We start from the raw sequence: 20735 nt of genomic DNA on the forward strand, positions 1-20735 counted from the left end.
CTCTATCTTAAATTACTCATGCTTGCCTCAGTAGCACACATACTTAAGTTGGAACAATAGAGAGATTGGCACGGCCTCTATGAAAGAATGACATGCAAATTTGTGAAGCATTCCATATTTTTTTAAAAAAAGAGAAAAAAATTACTCCCAGATTTTCACTGTGTTTGTGCATATGTCCTTTTGTTTAGGTTGAATTATATCCAAAGGTGAAATTTCCAGAAGTGAGATTACTGTGAGTCACAGGGCATGAGCATTCTTATTACCCTCGATGTAAATTGCAAAGCTTTCAGGCATGGTGGCTGTCAGCCTGTAATTCCAGCACTTTGGGAGGCTGAGGTGGGAGGATTGCTTGAGGCCAGGAGTTGGAGGAGGCAGTATAATGAGTCACTGTCTGTATGACTTAAAAAAAATTTCCCAGCTTTATGCTGGAAGGCTTATATACATTTTAAACACCACTAATACTACAAGAAAATGGCCATTTCACTGCACCTTCGCCCACACAGGTATTGTAATTTAACAAGTTATTTTCTGTGTGATAAATGAAAGACCTCATATTATTACTTTGTCACCCATTCTTTTTTCTTTTTTGAGACGCAGTCTCACTCTGTCGACTAGGCTGGAGTGCAATGGCACGATCTCGGCTCACTGCAACCTGTGCCTCCCAGGTTCAAGCGATTCTCCTGCCTCAGCCTCCTGAGTAGCTGGGATTACAGGCACATGCCACCATGCCTGGCTAATTTTTGTATTTTTAGTAGAAACGTGGTTTCACCATGTTGATCAGGCTGGTCTCAAACTCCTGATCTCGTGATCTACCCGCCTTGGCCTCCCAAAGTGCTTGATTACAGCTGTGAGCCATGTGCCCAGCCTATTTGTCACATATTTTATCTTTCCTTATGTTCGCTTATTAGCTTTATTTCTTTATTGTCCTTTTTTTTTTTTTTGAGATGAAGTCTCGCTCTGTCTCCTAGGTTTCAGTGTAGTGGCACAGTCTCAACTCACTGCAGCCTTGACCTCCTAGGCTCAGGTGATCCTTCCACCTCAGTAGTTGGGACTATAGGCACATGCCACTATGCCTGGCCAATTATTTTTATTTTTTAATTTTTACTAGAGAGGAGGTCTTGCTTTGTTTCTTAGGCTGGTCTGGAACTCCTGGCCTCAAGCAATCCCCCCACCACCCCCTCCCAAAGTACTGGTATTATAAGCATGAGCCACCATGCCTGGGGTATCTGTGTCTTTTCCATTTATTTATAGAGTTACTTTGTATTTTACTAATTCAGTGATCTGTTTAATCTTTTATTAAATTATAAAAATAATAAATACTTTTAAATAAGTGAAAAATGTCCTTCACTCTTTAGACCCATAATCTTATCTCAGGAAATAATTGCAGTTGAGAAAATGGGCCATATCCTTCAAGATACGTACATGGTGATTGAACATCACTTCATATTTTCATATTTCGTGGACATTTGTGCCAATACCTATAGATCTATCTTAATCCTTTTCATGGTTGCATAATATTTTATTATATGGATGTATCACAATTTACCAGTACCAGTCAACTGCTGGAGGCATTTAGGCTCCTTCTAATATTTGCTTTGAGCTCTTTATATAATTAAAAATTAACCCCCTCAGCCAGGTGTGGCAGCTCACACCTGTAATCCCAGCATTTTGGAAGGCTGAGGTGAGAGAACTGCCTGAGTGTAGGAGATCACCACCAACCTGGTCAACATAGTGACACTTTGTCTCTACTAAAAATTAAAAAAAAAAATGAGCTACACATTGCAGTGCACACCTGTAGTCCGAGCTACTGGGGAGGCTAAGCCTGGAGGATCACTTGAGTCTAGAAGGTTGAGGCTGCAGTAAGCTATGATCACACCATTGCACTTTAGCTTTGCTAAGAGCAAGACTGCATTTATTTTATTTTATTTTATTTATTTATTTATTTATTTATTTTTTTTTTTTAATTATACTTTAAGTTTTAGGGTACATGTGCACATTGTGCAGGCTAGTTACATATGTATACATGTGCCATGCTGGTGCGCTGCACCTACTAACTCGTCATCTAGCATTAGGTATATCTCCCAATGCTATTCCTCCCCCCTCCCCCCTCCCCACCACAGTCCCCAGAGTGTGATATTCCCCTTCCTGTGTCCATGTGATCTCATTGTTCAATTCCCACCTATGAGTGAGAATATGCGGTGTTTGGTTTTTTGTTCTTGCGATAGTTTACTGAGAATGATGGTTTCCAATTTCATCCATGTCCCTACAAAGGACATGAACTCATCATTTTTTATGGCTGCATAGTATTTCATGGTGTATATGTGCCACATTTTCTTAATCCAGTCTATCATTGTTGGACATTTGGGTTGGTTCCAAGTCTTTGCTATTGTGAATAATGCCGCAATAAACATACGTGTACATGTGTCTTTATAGCAGCATGATTTATAGTCATTTGGGTATATACCCAGTAATGGGATGGCTGGGTCAAATGGGATTTCTGGTTCTAGATCCCTGAGGAATCGCCACACTGACTTCCACAATGGTCGAACTAGTTTACAGTCCCACCAACAGTGTAAAAGTGTTCCTATTTCTCCACATCCTCTCCAGCACCTGTTGTTTCCTGACTTTTTAATGATTGCCATTCTAACTGATGTGAGATGATATCTCATAGTGGTTTTGATTTGCATTTCTCTGATGGCCAGTGATGATGAGCATTTTTTCATGTGTTTTTTGGCTGCATAAATGTCTTCTTTTGAGAAGTGTCTGTTCATGTCCTTCGCCCACTTTTTGATGGGGTTGTTTGTTTTTTTCTTGTAAATTTGTTTGAGTTCATTGTAGATTCTGGATATTAGCCCTTTGTCAGATGAGTAGGTTGCGAAAATTTTCTCCCATGTTGTAGGTTGCCTGTTCACTCTGATGGTAGTTTCTTTTGCTGTGCAGAAGCTCTTTAGTTTAATTAGATCCCATTTGTCAATTTTGGCTTTTGTTGCCATTGCTTTTGGTGTTTTAGACATGAAGTCCTTGCCCACGCCTATGTCCTGAATGGTAATGCCTAGGTTTTCTTCTAGGGTTTTTATGGTTTTAGGTCTAACGTTTAAATCTTTAATCCATCTTGAATTGATTTTTGTATAAGGTGTAAGGAAGGGATCCAGTTTCAGCTTTCTACATATGGCTAGCCAGTTTTCCCAGCACCATTTATTAAATAGGGAATCCTTTCCCCATTGCTTGTTTTTCTCAGGTTTGTCAAAGATCAGATAGTTGTAGGTAAGCGGCGTTATTTCTGAGGGCTCTGTTCTGTTCCATTGATCTATATCTCTGTTTTGGTACCAGTACCATGCTGTTTTGGTTACTGTAGCCTTGTAGTATAGTTTGAAGTCAGGTAGTGTGATGCCTCCAGCTTTGTTCTTTTGGCTTAGGATTGACTTGGCGATGCGGGCTCTTTTTTGGTTCCATATGAACTTTAAAGTAGTTTTTTCCAATTCTGTGAAGAAAGTCATTGGTAGCTTGATGGGGATAGCATTGAATCTGTAAATTACCTTGGGCAGTATGGCCATTTTCACGATATTGATTCTTCCTACCCATGAGCATGTAATGTTCTTCCATTTGTTTGTATCCTCTTTTATTTCCTTGAGCAGTGGTTTGTAGTTCTCCTTGAAGAGGTCCTTCACATCCCTTGTAAGTTGGATTCCTAGGTATTTTATTCTCTTTGAAGCAATTGTGAATGGGAGTTCACTCATGATTTGGCTCTCTGATTGTCTGTTGTTGGTGTATAGCAATGCTTGTGATTTTTGTACATTGATTTTGTATCCTGAGACTTTGCTGAAGTTGCTTATCAGCTTAAGGAGATTTTGGGCTGAGATGATGGGGTTTTCTAGATAAACAATCATGTCGTCTGCAAACAGGGACAATTTGACTTCCTCTTTTCCTAATTGAATACCCTTTATTTCCTTCTCCTGCCTGATTGCCCTGGCCAGAACTTCCAACACTATGTTGAATAGGAGCGGTGAGAGAGGGCATCCCTGTCTTGTGCCAGTTTTCAAAGGGAATGCTTCCAGTTTTTGCCCATTCAGTATGATATTGGCTGTGGGTTTGTCATAGATAGCTCTTATTATTTTGAAATACATCCCATCAATACCTAATTTATTGAGAGTTTTTAGCATGAAGGGTTGTTGAATTTTGTCAAAGGCTTTTTCTGCATCTATTGAGATAATCATGTGGTTTTTGTCTTTGGCTCTGTTTATATGCTGGATTACATTTATTGATTTGCGTATATTGAACCAGCCTTGCATCCCAGGGATGAAGCCCACTTGATCATGGTGGATAAGCTTTTTGATGTGCTGCTGGATTCGGTTTGCCAGTATTTTATTGAGGATTTTTGCATCAATGTTCATCAAGGATATTGGTCTAAAATTCTCTTTTTTGGTTGTGTCTCTGCCCGGCTTTGGTATCAGAATGATGCTGGCCTCATAAAATGAGTTAGGGAGGATTCCCTCTTTTTCTATTGATTGGAATAGTTTCAGAAGGAATGGTACCAGTTCCTCCTTGTACCTCTGGTAGAATTCAGCTGTGAATCCATCTGGTCCTGGACTCTTTTTGGTTGGTAAACTATTGATTATTGCCACAATTTCAGCTCCTGTTATTGGTCTATTCAGAGATTCAACTTCTTCCTGGTTTAGTCTTGGGAGAGTGTATGTGTCGAGGAATGTATCCATTTCTTCTAGATTTTCTAGTTTATTTGCGTAGAGGTGTTTGTAGTATTCTCTGATGGTAGTTTGTATTTCTGTGGGATCGGTGGTGATATCCCCTTTATCATTTTTTATTGTGTCTATTTGATTCTTCTCTCTTTTTTTCTTTATTAGTCTTGCTAGCGGTCTATCAATTTTGTTGTTCTTTTCAAAAAACCAGCTCCTGGATTCATTGATTTTTTGAAGGGTTTTTTGTGTCTCTATTTCCTTCAGTTCTGCTCTGATTTTAGTTATTTCTTGCCTTCTGCTAGCTTTTGAATGTGTTTGCTCTTGCTTTTCTAGTTCTTTTAATTGTGATGTTAGGGTGTCAATTTTGGATCTTTCCTGCTTTCTCTTGTGGGCATTTAGTGCTATAAATTTCCCTCTACACACTGCTTTGAATGCGTCCCAGAGATTCTGGTATGTTGTGTCTTTTTTCTCGTTGGTTTCAAAGAACATCTTTATTTCTGCCTTCATTTCGTTATGTACCCAGTAGTCATTCAGGAGCAGGTTGTTCAGTTTCCATGTAGTTGAGTGGCTTTGAGTGAGATTCTTAATCCTGAGTTCTAGTTTGATTGCACTGTGGTCTGAGAGATAGTTTGTTATAATTTCTGTTCTTTTACATTTGCTGAGGAGAGCTTTACTTTCAACTATGTGGTCAATTTTGGAATAGGTGTGGTGTGGTGCTGAAAAAAATGTATATTCTATTGATTTGGGGTGGAGAGTTCTGTAGATGTCTATTAGGTCCGCTTGGTGCAGAGCTGAGTTCAATTCCTGGGTATCCTTGTTGACTTTCTGTCTCGTTGATCTGTCTAATGTTGACAGTGGGGTGTTAAAGTCTCCCATTATTAATGTGTGGGAGTCTAAGTCTCTTTGTAGGTCACTCAGGACTTGCTTTATGAATCTGGGTGCTCCTGTATTGGGTGCATATATATTTAGGATAGTTAGCTCCTCTTGTTGAATTGATCCCTTTACCGTTATGTAATGGCCTTCTTTGTCTCTTTTGATCTTTGTTGGTTTAAAGTCTGTTTTATCAGAGACTAGGATTGCAACCCCTGCCTTTTTTTGTTTTCCATTTGCTTGGTAGATCTTCCTCCATCCTTTTATTTTGAGCCTATGTGTGTCTCTGCACGTGAGATGGGTTTCCTGAATACAGCACACTGATGGGTCTTGACTCTTTATCCAACTTGCCAGTCTGTGTCTTTTAATTGGAGAATTTAGTCCATTTACATTTAAAGTTAATATTGTTATGTGTGAATTTGATCCTGTCATTATGATGTTAGCTGGTGATTTTGCTCGTTAGTTGATGCAGTTTCTTCCTAGTCTCAATGGTCTTTACATTTTGGCATGATTTTGCAGCGGCTGGTACCGGTTGTTCCTTTCCATGTTTAGTACTTCCTTCAGGAGCTCTTTTAGGGCAGGCCTGGTGGTGACAAAATCGGTCAGCATTTGCTTGTCTGTAAAGTATTTTATTTCTCCTTCACTTATGAAGCTTAGTTTGGCTGGATATGAAATTCTGGGTTGAAAATTCTTTTCTTTAAGAATGTTGAGTATTGGCCCCCACTCTCTTCTGGCTTGTAGGGTTTCTGCCGAGAGATCCGCTGTTAGTCTGATGGGCTTCCCTTTGAGAGTAACCCGACCTTTCTCTCTGGCTGCCGTTAACATTTTTTCCTTCATTTCAAGTTTGGTGAATCTGACAATTATGTGTCTTGGAGTTGCTCTTCTGGAGGAGTATCTTTGTGGTGTTCTCTGTATTTCCTGAATCTGAACGTTGGCCTGCCTTGCTAGATTGGGGAAGTTCTCCTGGATAATATCCTGCAGAGTGTTTTCCAACTTGGTTCCATTCTCCACATCACTTTCAGGTACACCAATCAGACGTAGATTTGGTCTTTTCACATAGTCCCATATTTCCTGGAGGCTTTGCTCATTTCTTTTTATTCTTTTTTCTCTAAACTTCCCTTCTCGCTTCATTTCATTCATTTCATCTTCCATTGCTGATACCCTTTCTTCCAGTTGATCGCATCGGCTCCTGAGGCTTCTGCATTCTTCACGTAGTTCTCGAGCCTTGGTTTTCAGCTCCATCAGCTCCTTTAAGCACTTCTCTGTATTGGTTATTCTAGTTATACATTCTTCTAAATTTTTTTCAAAGTTTTCAACTTCTTTGCCTTTGGTTTGAATGTCCTCCCGTAGCTCAGAGTAATTTGATCGTCTGAAGCCTTCTTCTCTCAGCTCGTCAAAATCATTCTCCATCCAGCTTTGTTCCGTTGCTGGTGAGGAACTGCGTTCCTTTGGAGGAGGAGAGGCGCTCTGCGTTTTAGAGTTTCCAGTTTTTCTGTTCTGTTTTTTCCCCATCTTTGTGGTTTTATCTACTTTTGGTCTTTGATGATGGTGATGTACAGGTGGGTTTTTGGTGTGGATGTCCTTTCTGTTTGTTAGTTTTCCTTCTAACAGACAGGACCTTCAGCTGCAGGTCTGTTGGAGTACCCTGCCGTGTGAGGTGTCAGTGTGCCCCTGCTGGGGGGTGCCTCCCAGTTAGGCTGCTCGGGGGTCAGGGGTCAGGGACCCACTTGAGGAGGCAGTCTGCCCATTCTCAGATCTCCAGCTGTGTGCTGGGAGAACCACTGCTCTCTTCAAAGCTGTCAGACAGGGACATTTAAGTCTGCAGAGGTTACTGCTGTCTTTTTGTTTGTCTGTGCCCTGCCCCCAGAGGTGGAGCCTACAGAGGCAGGCAGGCCTCCTTGAGCTGTGGTGGGCTCCACCCAGTTCGAGCTTCCCGGCTGCTTTGTTTACCTAAGCAAGCCTGGGCAATGGCGGGCGCCCCTCCCCCAGCCTCACTGCCGCCTTGCAGTTTGATCTCAGACTGCTGTGCTAGCAATCAGCGAGATTCCGTGGGCGTAGGACCCTCCGAGCCAGGTGTGGGATATAGTCTCGTGGTGCGCCATTTTTTAAGCCGGTCTGAAAAGTGCAATATTCGGGTGGGAGTGACCCGATTTTCCAGGTGCGTCCGTCACCCCTTTCTTTTACTCGGAAAGGGAACTCCCTGACCCCTTGCGCTTCCCAGGTGAGGCAATGCCTCGCCCTGCTTCGGCTCGCGCACGGTGCATGCACCCACTGGCCTGCACCCACTGTCTGGCACTCCCTAGTGAGATGAACCCGGTACCTCAGATGGAAATGCAGAAATCACCCGTCTTCTGCATCGCTCATGCTGGGAGCTGTAGACTGGAGCTGTTCCTATTCGGCCATCTTGGCTCCTCCTCTGCATTTCTTAAACAAAATAAAAATTAGATGGGAATATTGCTCAAGCCCTGGAGGTTGAGGCTGCAGTTAACTGTGATTGCACCACTGCAGTCCAGCCTAGGCGATAGAGCAAGACCCTTTCTCTAAAAATAAAATAAAAATTAACCTTCTATCATATTTCCCAGTAACACCTTCCCTCCTACATTTCTCCTAGAAGCCCTTAAATTTTGTTTTTCACATATCGTTTATAACTTTTAAGTGCTGATGTCTTTCTGTGTCATCCGTCTTTTTTTTTTTTTTAAATGTCTTTTTGTCACTTCTAGCTGGACCTACCATGAAAGACTTCTGAATCCAGGAAGAGAAACTGACTGGGCAACATGTTATTCAGGTACAAAAAGACTTGGACTGTAACTCAAAAATGATCAAATAATAGTGCATGCATCAAGTGCAATCGGAAGCTCTTCTGGAGAGGGAGAGAAGCTTCCAGTTAAGGTGACATTGAAGCCAAGTCCTGTAAGATAAGGAAGAGTTGTATGAGAGTGGGGAGGGAAGGGGGAGGTGGAGGGATGGGGATTGGGCTGGGATGGGATGGAGTGAGCTGCCCAGGCAGGGAAACCAGCACTATACAGACCTGAACAATGAAGATGGCACATTTTGTTCAGGGAATGGTGAATTACGTGTGGCAGAAATGCTTTGTAGAGACAGTAATTTGCTTGTATGGAATTTTGCCCAAGAGACCTCATTACAGTTTCTAATTTTTTGACGTTATCATGCATCACTGCCCTTGTCAGATAGTATCATGATCACAATAACATCAAGCATAATATCTCATTGATTCTCACAAAAACAGGTGGGTGCCACAGTTATCCCCATTATATGCACAAAATGATGAAGACTTGGGGTTAATGAGCGATTTGCCCAAGCTCACCTGAATATTAGGACTGAGTCAAATGTTAGTCTGGTCTGACTTTAATGCTTGCCTCGTTCATGAGCACCATGCATTGCCTCTCCTATTAAGTTAAGCAGGTAGACAGGTGAGAGAAGAGCCCGTGTGATATCGGGGGAAATTCACCCCTGATATTTCATGTAGGTTCTTTTCTATTTTCCCTGAGTGTCAGCCAGTCTGAGAAATAAAGGGAAAGAGTACAAAAGAGAGAAATTTTAAAGCTGGATGTCCAGGGGAGACATCACATGTCGGCAGGTTCCGTGATGCCCCCCAAGCTGCAAAACCAACAAGTTTTTATTAGTGATTTTCAAAAGGTGAGGGAGTGTACGAATAGGGTGTGGGTCACAGAGATCACATGCTTCACAAGGTAATAAAATATCACAAGGCAAATGGAGGCAGGGCAAGATCACAGGACCACAGGACCGGGGCGAAATTAAAATTGCTAATGAAGTTTCGGGCACGCATTGTCATTGATAACATCTTATCAGGAGAAAGGGTTTGAGAGCAGACATCTGACCAAAATTTATTAGGCGGGAATTTCCTTGTCCTGATAAGCCTGGGAGCGCCACGCGAACCCAGGGCTTATTTCATCCCTTATCTATGACTGTAAAAGACAGCCGTCCCCAAAGCGGCCATTTCAGAGGTCTCCCCTTAGGGATGCATTCTCTTTCTCAGGGATGTTCTTTGCTGAGAAAAAGAATTCAGCAATATTTCTCCTATTTGCTTTTGAAAGAAGAGAAATATGGCTCTGTTCCACCCGGCCCACAGGCAGCCAGAGTTTAAGGTTATCTCCCTTGTTCCCTGAAATTGCTGTTATCCTGTTCTTTTTTCAAGGTGCCCAGGTTTCATATTGTTTAAACAACTTGTGCAGTTAACGCAATTATCACAGGGTCCTGCGGGGACATTCATCGTCAGCTTACGAAGATGACCGGATTAAGAGATTAAAGTAAAGACAGGCATAGGAAATCACAAGGGTATTGATTGGGGAAGTGATAAGTGTCCATGAAATCTTCACAATTTATGTTTGGAGATTGCAGTAAAGACAGGCCTAAGAAATTATAGAAGTATTAATTTGGGGAACTAATAAATGTCCATGAAATCTTCACAATTTATGTTCTTCTGCCGTGGCTTCAGCCGGTCCCTCCGTTTGGGGTCCCTGACTTCCTGCAACACGTTTCTCTCTACTCACAGACTTCTGACCAAATTTGTGTGCAGAGTTTCTACACCAGTTCTCCAACTCTCTGGATACCAACGCGTATCCCACAATTCCATTCTGACACTACCTAGAGTTAGCACAGAACCCACAGGTTAGGGGCTCAGTCCCACAAGACCACCCTCACTTCAGATGCCAGTTGCAAGTCCTAGGTTGTCACCTGTATTTTGACCAACCAGTTAGAAATCAGGGTTTCCCATGACCCTCTTCTTGAGTTTAATTATTTACTAGAACAACTCACAGAACTTAGAAAAACAGGTTTTTTTTCTTTTCTTTTTAAGAGACAGGGCCTCGCTCTGTTGTCCAAGCTTGTGTGCAGTGCTGCAATCATAGCTCATTGAAGCCTCAACCTCCAGGGCTCAAGTGATTCTCCTGCTTCAGCCTCTCAAGTAGCTGGAATTACAGGGTTCCCACCACCACATTTGGCTAATTTCTTTTATTTTTTGTATAGATGGGGTCTTTTTATGTTGCCCAGGTTGGTCTCAAATTCCTAGGCTCAAGTGATTCCGCCCATCTCTGCCTCCCAAAGTGCTGGGATTACGGGCATGAGCCAGCGCATCTGGCCACCTTATTTTCTATTACTGGCTCAATGTAATGGCTCCATCTCAGGAACAGCCAATGAAAGAGATGCACAAGTGGGGAGGGGCACAGAGCTTCCATGTCCTCTGTTGGGCACACTACCCTCCCAGGACCTCCTTGTGTTTAGCAACACAGAAGCTCTCCAAACCCTGCTGTTTGGGTGTTTATGGAGGCATGATTGATAAAATCATTGGCCATTGGTAGTTAAGTCAATCTCCAGTTCCTTTTACCTCCTGGAGTTCAGCAGGTGAGGCTGAAAGTTCCAAGCCTCAAAAAATGTGGTTGGGGCCAGGTGCAGTGGCTCACTCCTGTAATCCTAGCAGTTTGGAAGGCTGAGGCACATGGACCACTTGAGGTCAAGAGTTTGAGACCAGCCTGACCAACATGGTGAAACCCCGTTTCTACTAAAAATAACAACAGTTAGCTAGGCATTGTGGCACATCCCTATAATTCCAGCTACTCGGGAGGCCGAGGCAGGAGAATTGCTTGAACCCGGGAGGTGGAGGTTATAGTGAGCTGAGATTGTGCCAATGCACTCCAGCCTGGGCTACAAGAGCCAAACTCCGTTTTAAAAAAAAATTGTGGTTGCTTTCTCTGGCAGCTAGCCCTCCTCCTGAAGCAGTCTAGGAGCTTGCAGCCACCCTGTTAGCACAACAGCATCCCACATGCATTCTTACCATGCTGCAGATCTGAAAGACCTTAGAGGCCCTTGTGTCAGGAACCTGGGACTAAGACTAAATATCAAAACAGAAAATGCTCCTATTACCTCTGTCACGAAGGGCTTTATAAGAGCTTTGGAAGCGCTATGCCAGGAACCAGGGGCAGAGACCAAATGTATATTTCTTTTCTTATATTGGAGACAGAGTCTCACACTCTGCCACTGAGGCTGGAGTGCAGTGATGTGATCATAGCTCACTGCAGCCTTGACCTCCTGGGCTAAAGCAATCCTCCCACCTTAGCCTCTCCAGTAGCTGGAACTACAGGCATGCATCACCATGTCCAGCTGATTTTAATTTTAATTTTGTAAAGGCAGGGTCTTCCTATTTTCCCCAGGCTGATCTCTAACTCTTGGCCTCAAGCAATCCTTCCTCTTTGGCCTCCCAAAATGTTGGGATTACAGATGGGAGCCCCCATACCCACCAATCACAAGGATCTTTATAAGAGAAGGAGGTAGGATAGTCAGAATTAGAGAAAGTGATGTGGTAATGGAAGAAGAGGTCAGAGAGGGAGATTTGAAGATGCTGCACTTCTGGCCTTGAATATGGAGTCACGAGGTAAGTCAAGGAATGGGGGTGGCTTGTAGAAGCTGGAAAAGGCAAAGGAGCACATTCTGTCTAGAGCCTCCCCCAGAAGGAATGCAGCCCCTCTGACACCTTGACTTTAGCCTTAATAGACCTAGTTGGGCTTCTGGCCCCCAGAACTGTAAGATGGTAGATTTGTGGTGTTTGATGCCACTAAATGTAGGGTACTTTGTTGTAGCAACAACAAAAAATGAACATGAAGCTGGGACCTCATGTTACAGTTGCTCACGCCTGTAATCCCAGAACTTTAGGAGGCTGAGGTGGGAGGATCGCTTAAGCCCAGGAGCTTAAGACCAGCCTGGGCAGCATAATGAGACCTCATGTCTAAAAAAAAATTTTTTTAAAGGCCAGGCACGGTGGCTCACGCCTGTAATCCCAGCACTTTGGGAGGCCGAGGAGGGTGGATCACGAGGTCAGAAGTTCAAGACCAGCCTAGCCAAGATGGTGAAACCCCATCTCTACTAAAAATACAAACATTAGCCAGGTGTGGTGGTGGGTGCCTGTAATCCCAGCTACTCGGGAGGCAGAGAATCACTTGAACCCAAAAGGCAGACATTGCAGTGAGCCAAGATCGCACCCTTACACTTCAGCCTGGGCGACCGAGACTCCTTCTCAAAAAAAAAAAAAAAAAAAAAGCCATGTGTTGTGGCATGCAGCTGTAGTCTCAGTTCCTAGGGTGGCTGAGGCGGGAGGATTGTTTAAGCCTGGGAGGTTGAAGTTGCTGTGAGCTGTGATTGCACCAGTGTACTCCAGCCTGGGCAATAAAGCAAGACCTTGTTTCAAAAAGAAAGAAAGAAATGAGCATGGTGGGAATGGGGACAGATGGCAGTGTTAAGTAGAGTGATCAGGGTTGGCCTCATAAGTGAATATTGAGCAAAAGTTTGAAGCAGGTGATGGAGCTGGCCAAGGTGCTGAGGGAAGAGCATTGTAGGCTGAGTCAACAGGATAAAGGCATTAGGAGGAAACTCTCTGGTGTGTCTGAGGCTCTGGAAGGAGGCCAGTGGAGCAAAGAGATAGAGGGAGCGAAGTCAGCGAGGAAGCCAGGGAGTTGCTGGGCTGGGATCGGTACAGATCGTGTAAGCCCTGGGACGCTATTGCTGGGGCTTTGGCTTTTACTCTGACTAAAATGGGAACCACCGAGGGCTTCTGAGCAGAGAGGCGACATGATCTGTCTCCTGATTTAAAAGCACGACCTGGCTGCCAAGTTGAGAAAGACTATGGGAAGATTTGGGTAGAAGCATGGGGGCCAAGCTGTGGCAACATCCCGGTGGGAGATGATAGTGATCCTGACCGGGTTCACGGTGGTGGTGAGAGATGGTTAGAGCCTGGATACATGTTGAAGTCAGTCAGTAGGATTTCCTGACAGACTGGATGTGAGCTGTGAGAGAAGGCAGTGGTCAAGGTTGAGTTTGATTCTGATTGAATTATTAAGTAATTTTAAAAAACACTACTGCCTTTCCCAATCCTACCAAGTAAAGGATGCTAGATAAAAGAAATCTCAAGTCAGGCCAGGTACAGTGGCTCACACCTATAGTTCCAACAGTTTGAGAGGCAGAGATGGGAGTATGTTTTAAGGCCATGAGTTTGAGAGCAGCCTGGGCAACACAGCAAGACCTCCTCTCTACAAAAATAAAAAAAATAAATTTAATAAAATAAAATAAATATAGCCAGGCATGATGGTATGTACCTATGGCCCCAGTTACTCATGTGGCTGAGATGGGCAGATCTCTTGATTCTAGGAGTTTGAGGCCAGCTTGGGCAACATAGCAAGTCTTCTCTCTCTAGAAAAATGAAAAAAATGCCTGACATGGTGGTACTTTCCTGTATTCCCAGGTATGGGGGCAGCTGAGGCAGGAGCATCTCTTGAGCCCAGTTGGTCAAGGTTGCAGTGAGCTATGATTATACCACTGCACTCCATCCTGGGTGACAGAGTGGGACCCTGTCTCAAAATACAAATACAAATGAAATCTCAAGTCAGACCAGTCCCTTCTAGGCTATGTAGGCCTTGTAACCATATAGCTGCATGATCGGGTTTGTGTGGCTGTGGATGAGGAGACCCCTGTCCAATTGTTGGCTATGTAATCAGTTTATTTTTCAATATAGTAATCAAATATATTTCATCATACTTGATGGTCTCAGATATGTGTGGATTTTGGAATTCCCCTTGGTACAGGTTGTAACATCTTATTGGCTCCATAATTCCATAATTTTTAAAATCTGATCAGTTTTTAATAAGATCAGAATTTATATTAGACTACTTAATCGGTTTTGTTAATGAGAAAATGAAATTGTGTTGTTTGCATTTTATCCAAGATGGGTGTCATATTGGGTAAATATCATCAATACTTGAACAAATGCAAAATTAGAGCTTCTTTATCATGAAACATGATGTAATTCTTGAAGAAGATGCCATTTCTTTTTTTTCTTTTTCTTTTTTTTAAGATAAGAGTCTTTCTCTTGTCACCCAGGCTGGAGTGCAATGGTGCGATTTTGGCTCACTGCAACCTTCACCTTCTGGGTTCAAGCCATTCTCCTGCCTCAGCCTCCCGAGTAGCTGGGATTACAGGCACCCGCCACCATACCCAGCTAAGTTTTGTATTTTTAGTAGAGATGGGGTTTCACCATGTTGGCCAGGCTCCTCTGGAGCTCCTGATCTCAGGCAATCTGCCTGCCTCAGCCTCCCAAAATTCAAGGAGTACAGATGTGAGCAACCATGCCCGGCCTCCATTTCTTTTTTGTAGTCTTTAATAAACAGCTGCTATCATTGCAGACTTGCTGTTTAGGCACTTAGGAATTTTTCACTAGAAGGCATGTAAATAAAGACCATGGGCAATTGTAATGAATTTTGTGTTCATTCTTTGACTACATGACTGTCCCCAGAGCTGTAACTTTATTGAATTTTTTAGAAGCCATTTAGCTAGCAACTGAGCCTAACCAGCCACTCACCGTCATTATTCAGTGCTCTTTTATTATTGTCTATTTCTCCTCCAACTTGGCTACACTCACAAAGTGATAAAAACTTGCATTTGTTTTCTTTCCTTTTCAGAGACAGCATCTTGCTCTGTTGCTCAGGCTGCAGTACAGTGACATGATCATGGTTCACTGTAGCCTCAAACTCCTGGGCTCAAGCGGTTCTCTCACTTCAGTCTCCCAAGTAGCTGGGACTACAGACATGTGCCACCATGTCCAGCTAATTTTTTATCATAGAGACGGGATCTTGCCACGTTGCTCCGACTGGGCTCAAAACTCCTGACCTCAAGTGATCCTCCTGCCTCAGCCTCCCAAAGTGCTGGGATTACAGGCAGGCATGACCACCTGTGCCCAGCCCCCTATTATTATTATTTTAAATAATAGCTTTATTAAAATATTCACATACCATTCACTTTATTTATTGAAATCTGCAATCCAGTAGGTTTTAGAATATTCACAGAGCTGTGCATCGATCACCACAGTCACTTTTAGAACCCTTCATTACCCTATAGAGAAATCCATACCCCTTAGCCACTACCTCCTACTCTCCCCACCTACCTTCGCCCCCAGCCTTAGGCAACCATTGATTAATTTTTTTGTCACTATAGATTTGCCTAATCTGGACAAATAGAATTGTACAATATGTGATCTTTTGTGGCTTTTTTTCCCTCTTAGCACAGTGTTTTCAAAGTTCCTTTATGTCATAGTGTGTATCAATATTTCATTCCTTCTATGGCAGTATTCCATGGTAGAGACACACTGCATTTTGTTTATCTGTTCATCAGTTGGTGGATATTTGGGTTGTTTCCATGTATTCCATGTATTGGTCATTATGAATAATGCTGCTATGAAGATTGTTGTACAAGTTTTTGTGTGGACATATATTTTTATTTTTCTGGGATATATGCCTAGGAGTGAAATTGTTGCATCATAGGATGACTGTACATTTAGCCTTTTGAGAAACTGCCAGACTGTTTTCTAATGTGGCTACACCAGTTGGGTGCAATGGCTCACACCTGTAATCCCAGCTACTCAGGAGGCTCAGCTAGGAGGATGGCTTGAGCCCATGAATTCAAGACCAGCCTGGGCAAGATAGTGAAACCCTGTCTTGATTTTTTAAAAATCCAATTAAAATGACAAGAAAAGAAATACCCAAACAAAATGGTTACACAATTTTATGTTCCCACCAGTAATGTGTGTGGGTTCCAGTTCCTCCACATCTTCACTGACATTTTTTTTTTTCTAGATAGGGGCTTGCTCTGTCTCTCAGGCTGCAGTGCAATGATGCCATCACAGTTCACTGCAGCCTTGACCTCCCAGGCACAAGTGATTCTCTCATCTCAGCCTCCTGAGTAGCTGAAAATTACAGGTGTACGCCACCATGCCTGGCTAATTTTTATATTTTTCTGTAGTGATGGGATTTTACCATGTTGCCCAGGCTGGTCTCATACTCCTGGCCTCAAGTGATCTACCCACCTCAGCCTCCCTAAGTTCTGGAATTACAGGCTGCCACCATGCCCGGCCTTCACCAACATTTGCCATTATCTGTTTTTTTTTCTTCCTTTATACCTTAAAGCAGTATAAGAACAAGCGTCTTCAATTATAGGAAACAGTATAATCCCAGGGCATTGGGAGGCTAAGACAGGAAGATGTCTTGATGCCAGGAGTTTTTTTTGTTGTTGTTGTTTTTGTTTTTGTTATTGTTGTTGTTGTTTTTGACAGAGTCTCGCTCTGTCACCCAGGGTGGAGTGCAGTGATGGGGTCCACTGCAACCTCCACCTCCCAGGTTCAAGTGATTCTCCTGCCTCAGCCTCCCGAGTAGGTGAGACTACAGGTACACGCCACTACTGCCAGCTAATTTTTGTATTTTTGATAGAGTCAGAGTTTCACCATGTTGGCCAGGCTGGTCTCGAACTCCAGACTTCAGGTGATTTGCCTGCCTTAGCTTCCCAAAGTGCTGCGATTACAAGCATGAGCCACCATGCCCAGTCTGATGCCAGGAGTTTTAGACTAGCCTGGGCAACCTAGCAAGACCTTGTCTCTACAGAATATTTAAAAATTAGCCAAATGTGGTGGTGCCTGTGTATAGTCTCTCTCCCTCTCTCTTTTTTTTTTTTCTTTCTAACTTTTTGTGACATGGTCTGGCTCTGTCACCCAGGCTGAAGTGCAGTGGTGTGATCATGGCTCATTGCAGCCTGAAACTCCTGGGATCAAGTGATCAATCCTCCCACCTCATCCTACCAAGTAGTAGGGACCACAGGTGTATGCCACCCAGGTCTTGCTATGTTGTCCAGGCTGGTCTTGAGCTCCTGGCCTCAAGCAATCCTCTCACCTTGGCCCCCCACAGTGCAAGGATTACAGGTATGAGCCACCATGCCTGGCCCCTACCCTGCCTACTGAGAACCAAAAGAAGGATCCAAATTCTCCTTAGCTCAACTCGAGCCATTTCCTGATTGTTTCATCAGCAAGGAGCTGGTTATTGGGCTGTCCAGGCCTCCCAAGCAGCACAGAAATGAGGTGAAGGAGTTTTCCTGTTGCTCCACTCTGTAAGGAGTTGGAGGGTGATGTTTACTCATTTGCAGAGAGAGATGCCTTGTAGGCACCTCAGGATGGAGAGGGCCCTGATTCCAATGTCCTTTTTTTCTTCAGAAACAGGACCTTTCCCTGTCACTCAGGATGGAGTTCAGTGGTCCTATCATGGCTCATTATAGCCTCAAACTCCCAGGCTCAAGCAATCCTACCATGTCAGCCTTCCCAGTAGCTGGGACTACAGGTAAGCATCGTGACACTCAGTGAATTTTGTTTTTATTTTGTTGTAGAGATGGGACCTCAGTATGTTGCCACGGCTGACCTTGAACTCCTGCACTCAAGGGATTTTCCTGCCCTGGCCTCCCAAAGTATTGGTATTACAGGCATGAGCCATTGTGCCCACCGTCTCTGGTTCTTAACCTTCTGCCTCCCTCTTCCAGTTTTAAAGAATGCTTGTAATTACATGGGCTCTCCTAGATACTCCAGGATAATCTTGTTTTAAGGTCAGCTGATGAGCAACATTAATTTTATCTGCACTCTTAATTCCCCCTTCCTATGTAATTGTGCTGTGTAACATAGGACATGAGCAATTGGTGGCGGTGGGGGTTATTACTTTGGCCACCACAGTAACTATTTTATGCCAGGTACTCAGCTAAGCACTGGTGAATTAAGCATGAATAACACACACTCCCTAATCTCCATCCATTCATGGGAGGAGCACTTCACCTGCCATGCTCCTGAGAATCTCGGGAGTCATAGAAGTCTTCTATGAGGAGGTGATGCCAAAGCGGACAAGTGACAGAGGAGTCAAAGCTAGCTAGGAAGAGAGTAGAGGTTTAAGGGGAAGCATACTATAAGCAGAGGATATTACCCACTTCAGAGACTCCCAGAGGAGAAAGAGTGTGTGTTCAAGGGGCAGATGAGGCTCAGTTGGACTCCATAGCAGATGAAATGGAGAGGGGCAAGCAGTGAGGCTGCCTTGCAAGGCAGGGCAGAGCAGGGGCTGTTAAGGAGTTTGGACTTAATCCCTGAGGCAAGGAGAAGTGATGTAAATGGGGGAGTAACATGATGAGATTCATGGATTAGAGACATGGCTCAGGCTGCTATAGAGAAGGCACCAGGGAGAGCAGATGGCTCAATGGGTGTGCAGGAGACCTCTCCCTGAGTTTAGGGAGAGGTTTTTAAAACAGAAGAAGTTTGAGTAATTTAAATGATGATGGGAAGGAGCTAAAAGTGGGGGTTAGGTTAAAGATACAGGAAAGTGGGAGGAAGAACCGACAAGTGAGGTTCCAGAGAGGGCAGGAGAAGAGGAGATTCCCATAGGGGGTTTAACACTTTCTTTTCTTTTTTCTTTCTAAGACAGGGTCTCACTCTGTCGCCCAGGCTGGAGTGCAGTGGCACAATCTGGGCTCACTGTAGTGTAGACTTCCCAGGCTTAAGGGATTTCTCCCACCCCAGACTCCCAAGTAGCTGGAACTACGGGTGTGCACCACCACCACACCTGGCTAATATCTCTTTTTATTGGTAGACGCAGAGTCTCACTATTTAGCACTGATTGGTCTCCAACTCCTGGCCTCAAGCGATCCTCCTGCCTAGGCCTCCCAAATTGCTGGGATTACAGGCATGAGCCACAATGCCTGGCCTCTGCTAGTTCTGTATTCTCTAGAGTTGTCTTTACTTTGTGCTAGTGTGTCCCTCATTGTGCTGATCCTCTGTAAAAATTAATACCTTTTTTTTTTTTTTTTGAGATGGAGTTTCACTCTTGTTGCCCAGGCTGGAGTGCAATGGCACTATCTCGGCTCAGCGCAACCTCCACCTGCCGGGTTCAAGCGATTCTCCTGCCTCAGCCTCCTGAGTAGTTGGGATTACAGGCATGTGCCACCATGCCCAGCTAATTTTGTATTTTTAGTAGAGATGGGGTTTCTCTATGCTGGTCAGGCTGGTCTCGAACTCCTGACCTCAGGTGATCTGTCTGCCTTGGCCTCCCAAAGTGCTGGGATTACAGGCATGAGCCATTTTGCCTGGCCAAAATTAATACTTTTTATATTAAATTTACATATATATATATATATATATATATGTTTTTTCTTTTTGATACCGGGTCTCACACTGTCACCCAGGCTGGAGTACAGTGGCACAACCTCTGCTCACTGCAGCCTCCACCTGCCAGGCTCAAGCAATTCTCCTGCCTCAGCCTCCCGAGTAGCTGGGATTACAGGTAAGTGCCACCACACCCAGCTGATTTTTGTGTTTTTTGTAGAGACGAGGTTTCGCCATGTTTCCCAGACTGTTCTCAAACTCCTGAGCTCAAAGCAGTCCACCCACCTTGGCCTCCCAGAGTGCTGGGATTACAGGTGTGAACCATCTTGCTCATTCTAGTTTAAACTTTTGAGTGGTTTGTGTCTCCTGATTGGACTCCTACAAATACAGAATTGATGCTAGGAAGGGTACCAGGAGATAGACGCACATGGATGGGATTTGGGAATAGGTTTGGTTATCCAAGGAGCAGTGCTGAGCTCCTTGCTAATGGGATATGGGATGCTGGTGATTTCCAGGAAGTGAGCTCACAATGACTCAAGCTGCCACATACTGTTGATTGTGAAATGCCAGTTGAAGCATATGTCCTGTGAGCTTAGGGGTGCTACAAGTTGACCACTGCAGCAGTAAAGATGACTCTGAAGAATGGCGTGGGATGGATCCTTTCAAATGCACTTGAGCAGCGGTCTCCAACCACAGGGCCACAGAGCTGGAGGTGAGCAGCAGGCAAGTGAAGGGAAACTTCATCTGTATTTCTAGCCCCTCCCATCACTTGCATGACCACCTGAGCTCCATGTCCTGTCAGATCAGCAGCAGCATTAGATTCTCATAGGAGCACAAACTCTGTTGTGAAGTGTGCATGCGAGGGATCTAGGTTGTGTACTCCTTATGAGAATCTAATGCCTGATATTCTGTTACTGTCTCCCATCACCCCAGATGGACAGTCTAGTTCCAGGAAAACAAGCTCAGAGATCCCACTGAGTCTACGTTATAGTGAGTTGTAGAATCATTTCATTGTATATTACTATGTAGTAATAATAGAAAGAAAGTGCACAATATATGTAATGCACTTGAATCATCCTGAAATTATTCCCTCACTCCCAGTCTGTGGAAAAATTGTCTTCCACACATTCACTCTGTTTTTTGGTAGAGGCAGGGTCTTAATATATTGCCCAGGCTGATCTCAAACTCCTGGCCTC

The 20735-nt window shown here is 43.9% G+C and overlaps 1 protein-coding gene and 1 non-coding gene across 9 annotated transcripts in view; both read left to right on the top strand.

Annotated features, from left to right (window-relative positions):
• The window catches only part of LOC112204054 (uncharacterized), an 86002-nt gene extending 70387 nt beyond the window's left edge, over window positions 1–15615 (top strand). For 7 of the 8 annotated variants that reach the window (XM_063781212.1, XM_063781214.1, XM_063781215.1 and 4 more), the window contains one exon: window positions 8285–8349. The gene's annotated coding sequence lies outside the window, so the exon portion shown is untranslated. Of the gene's footprint in view, window positions 1–8284; window positions 8350–10401 lie in introns of those variants that run through there. The other variant, XM_063781213.1, reaches the window with a different exon arrangement.
• Window positions 19–122, top strand: LOC112209061 (U6 spliceosomal RNA). Its single transcript, XR_002943742.2, has one exon. It is a non-coding gene; the product is annotated as a U6 spliceosomal RNA (small nuclear RNA).
• Window positions 15616–20735: the final 5120 nt, after the last annotated feature.

Source organism: Pan troglodytes, chromosome 8 (assembly GCF_028858775.2).
Source record: "Pan troglodytes isolate AG18354 chromosome 8, NHGRI_mPanTro3-v2.0_pri, whole genome shotgun sequence".
NCBI lineage: Eukaryota > Metazoa > Chordata > Mammalia > Primates > Hominidae > Pan > Pan troglodytes.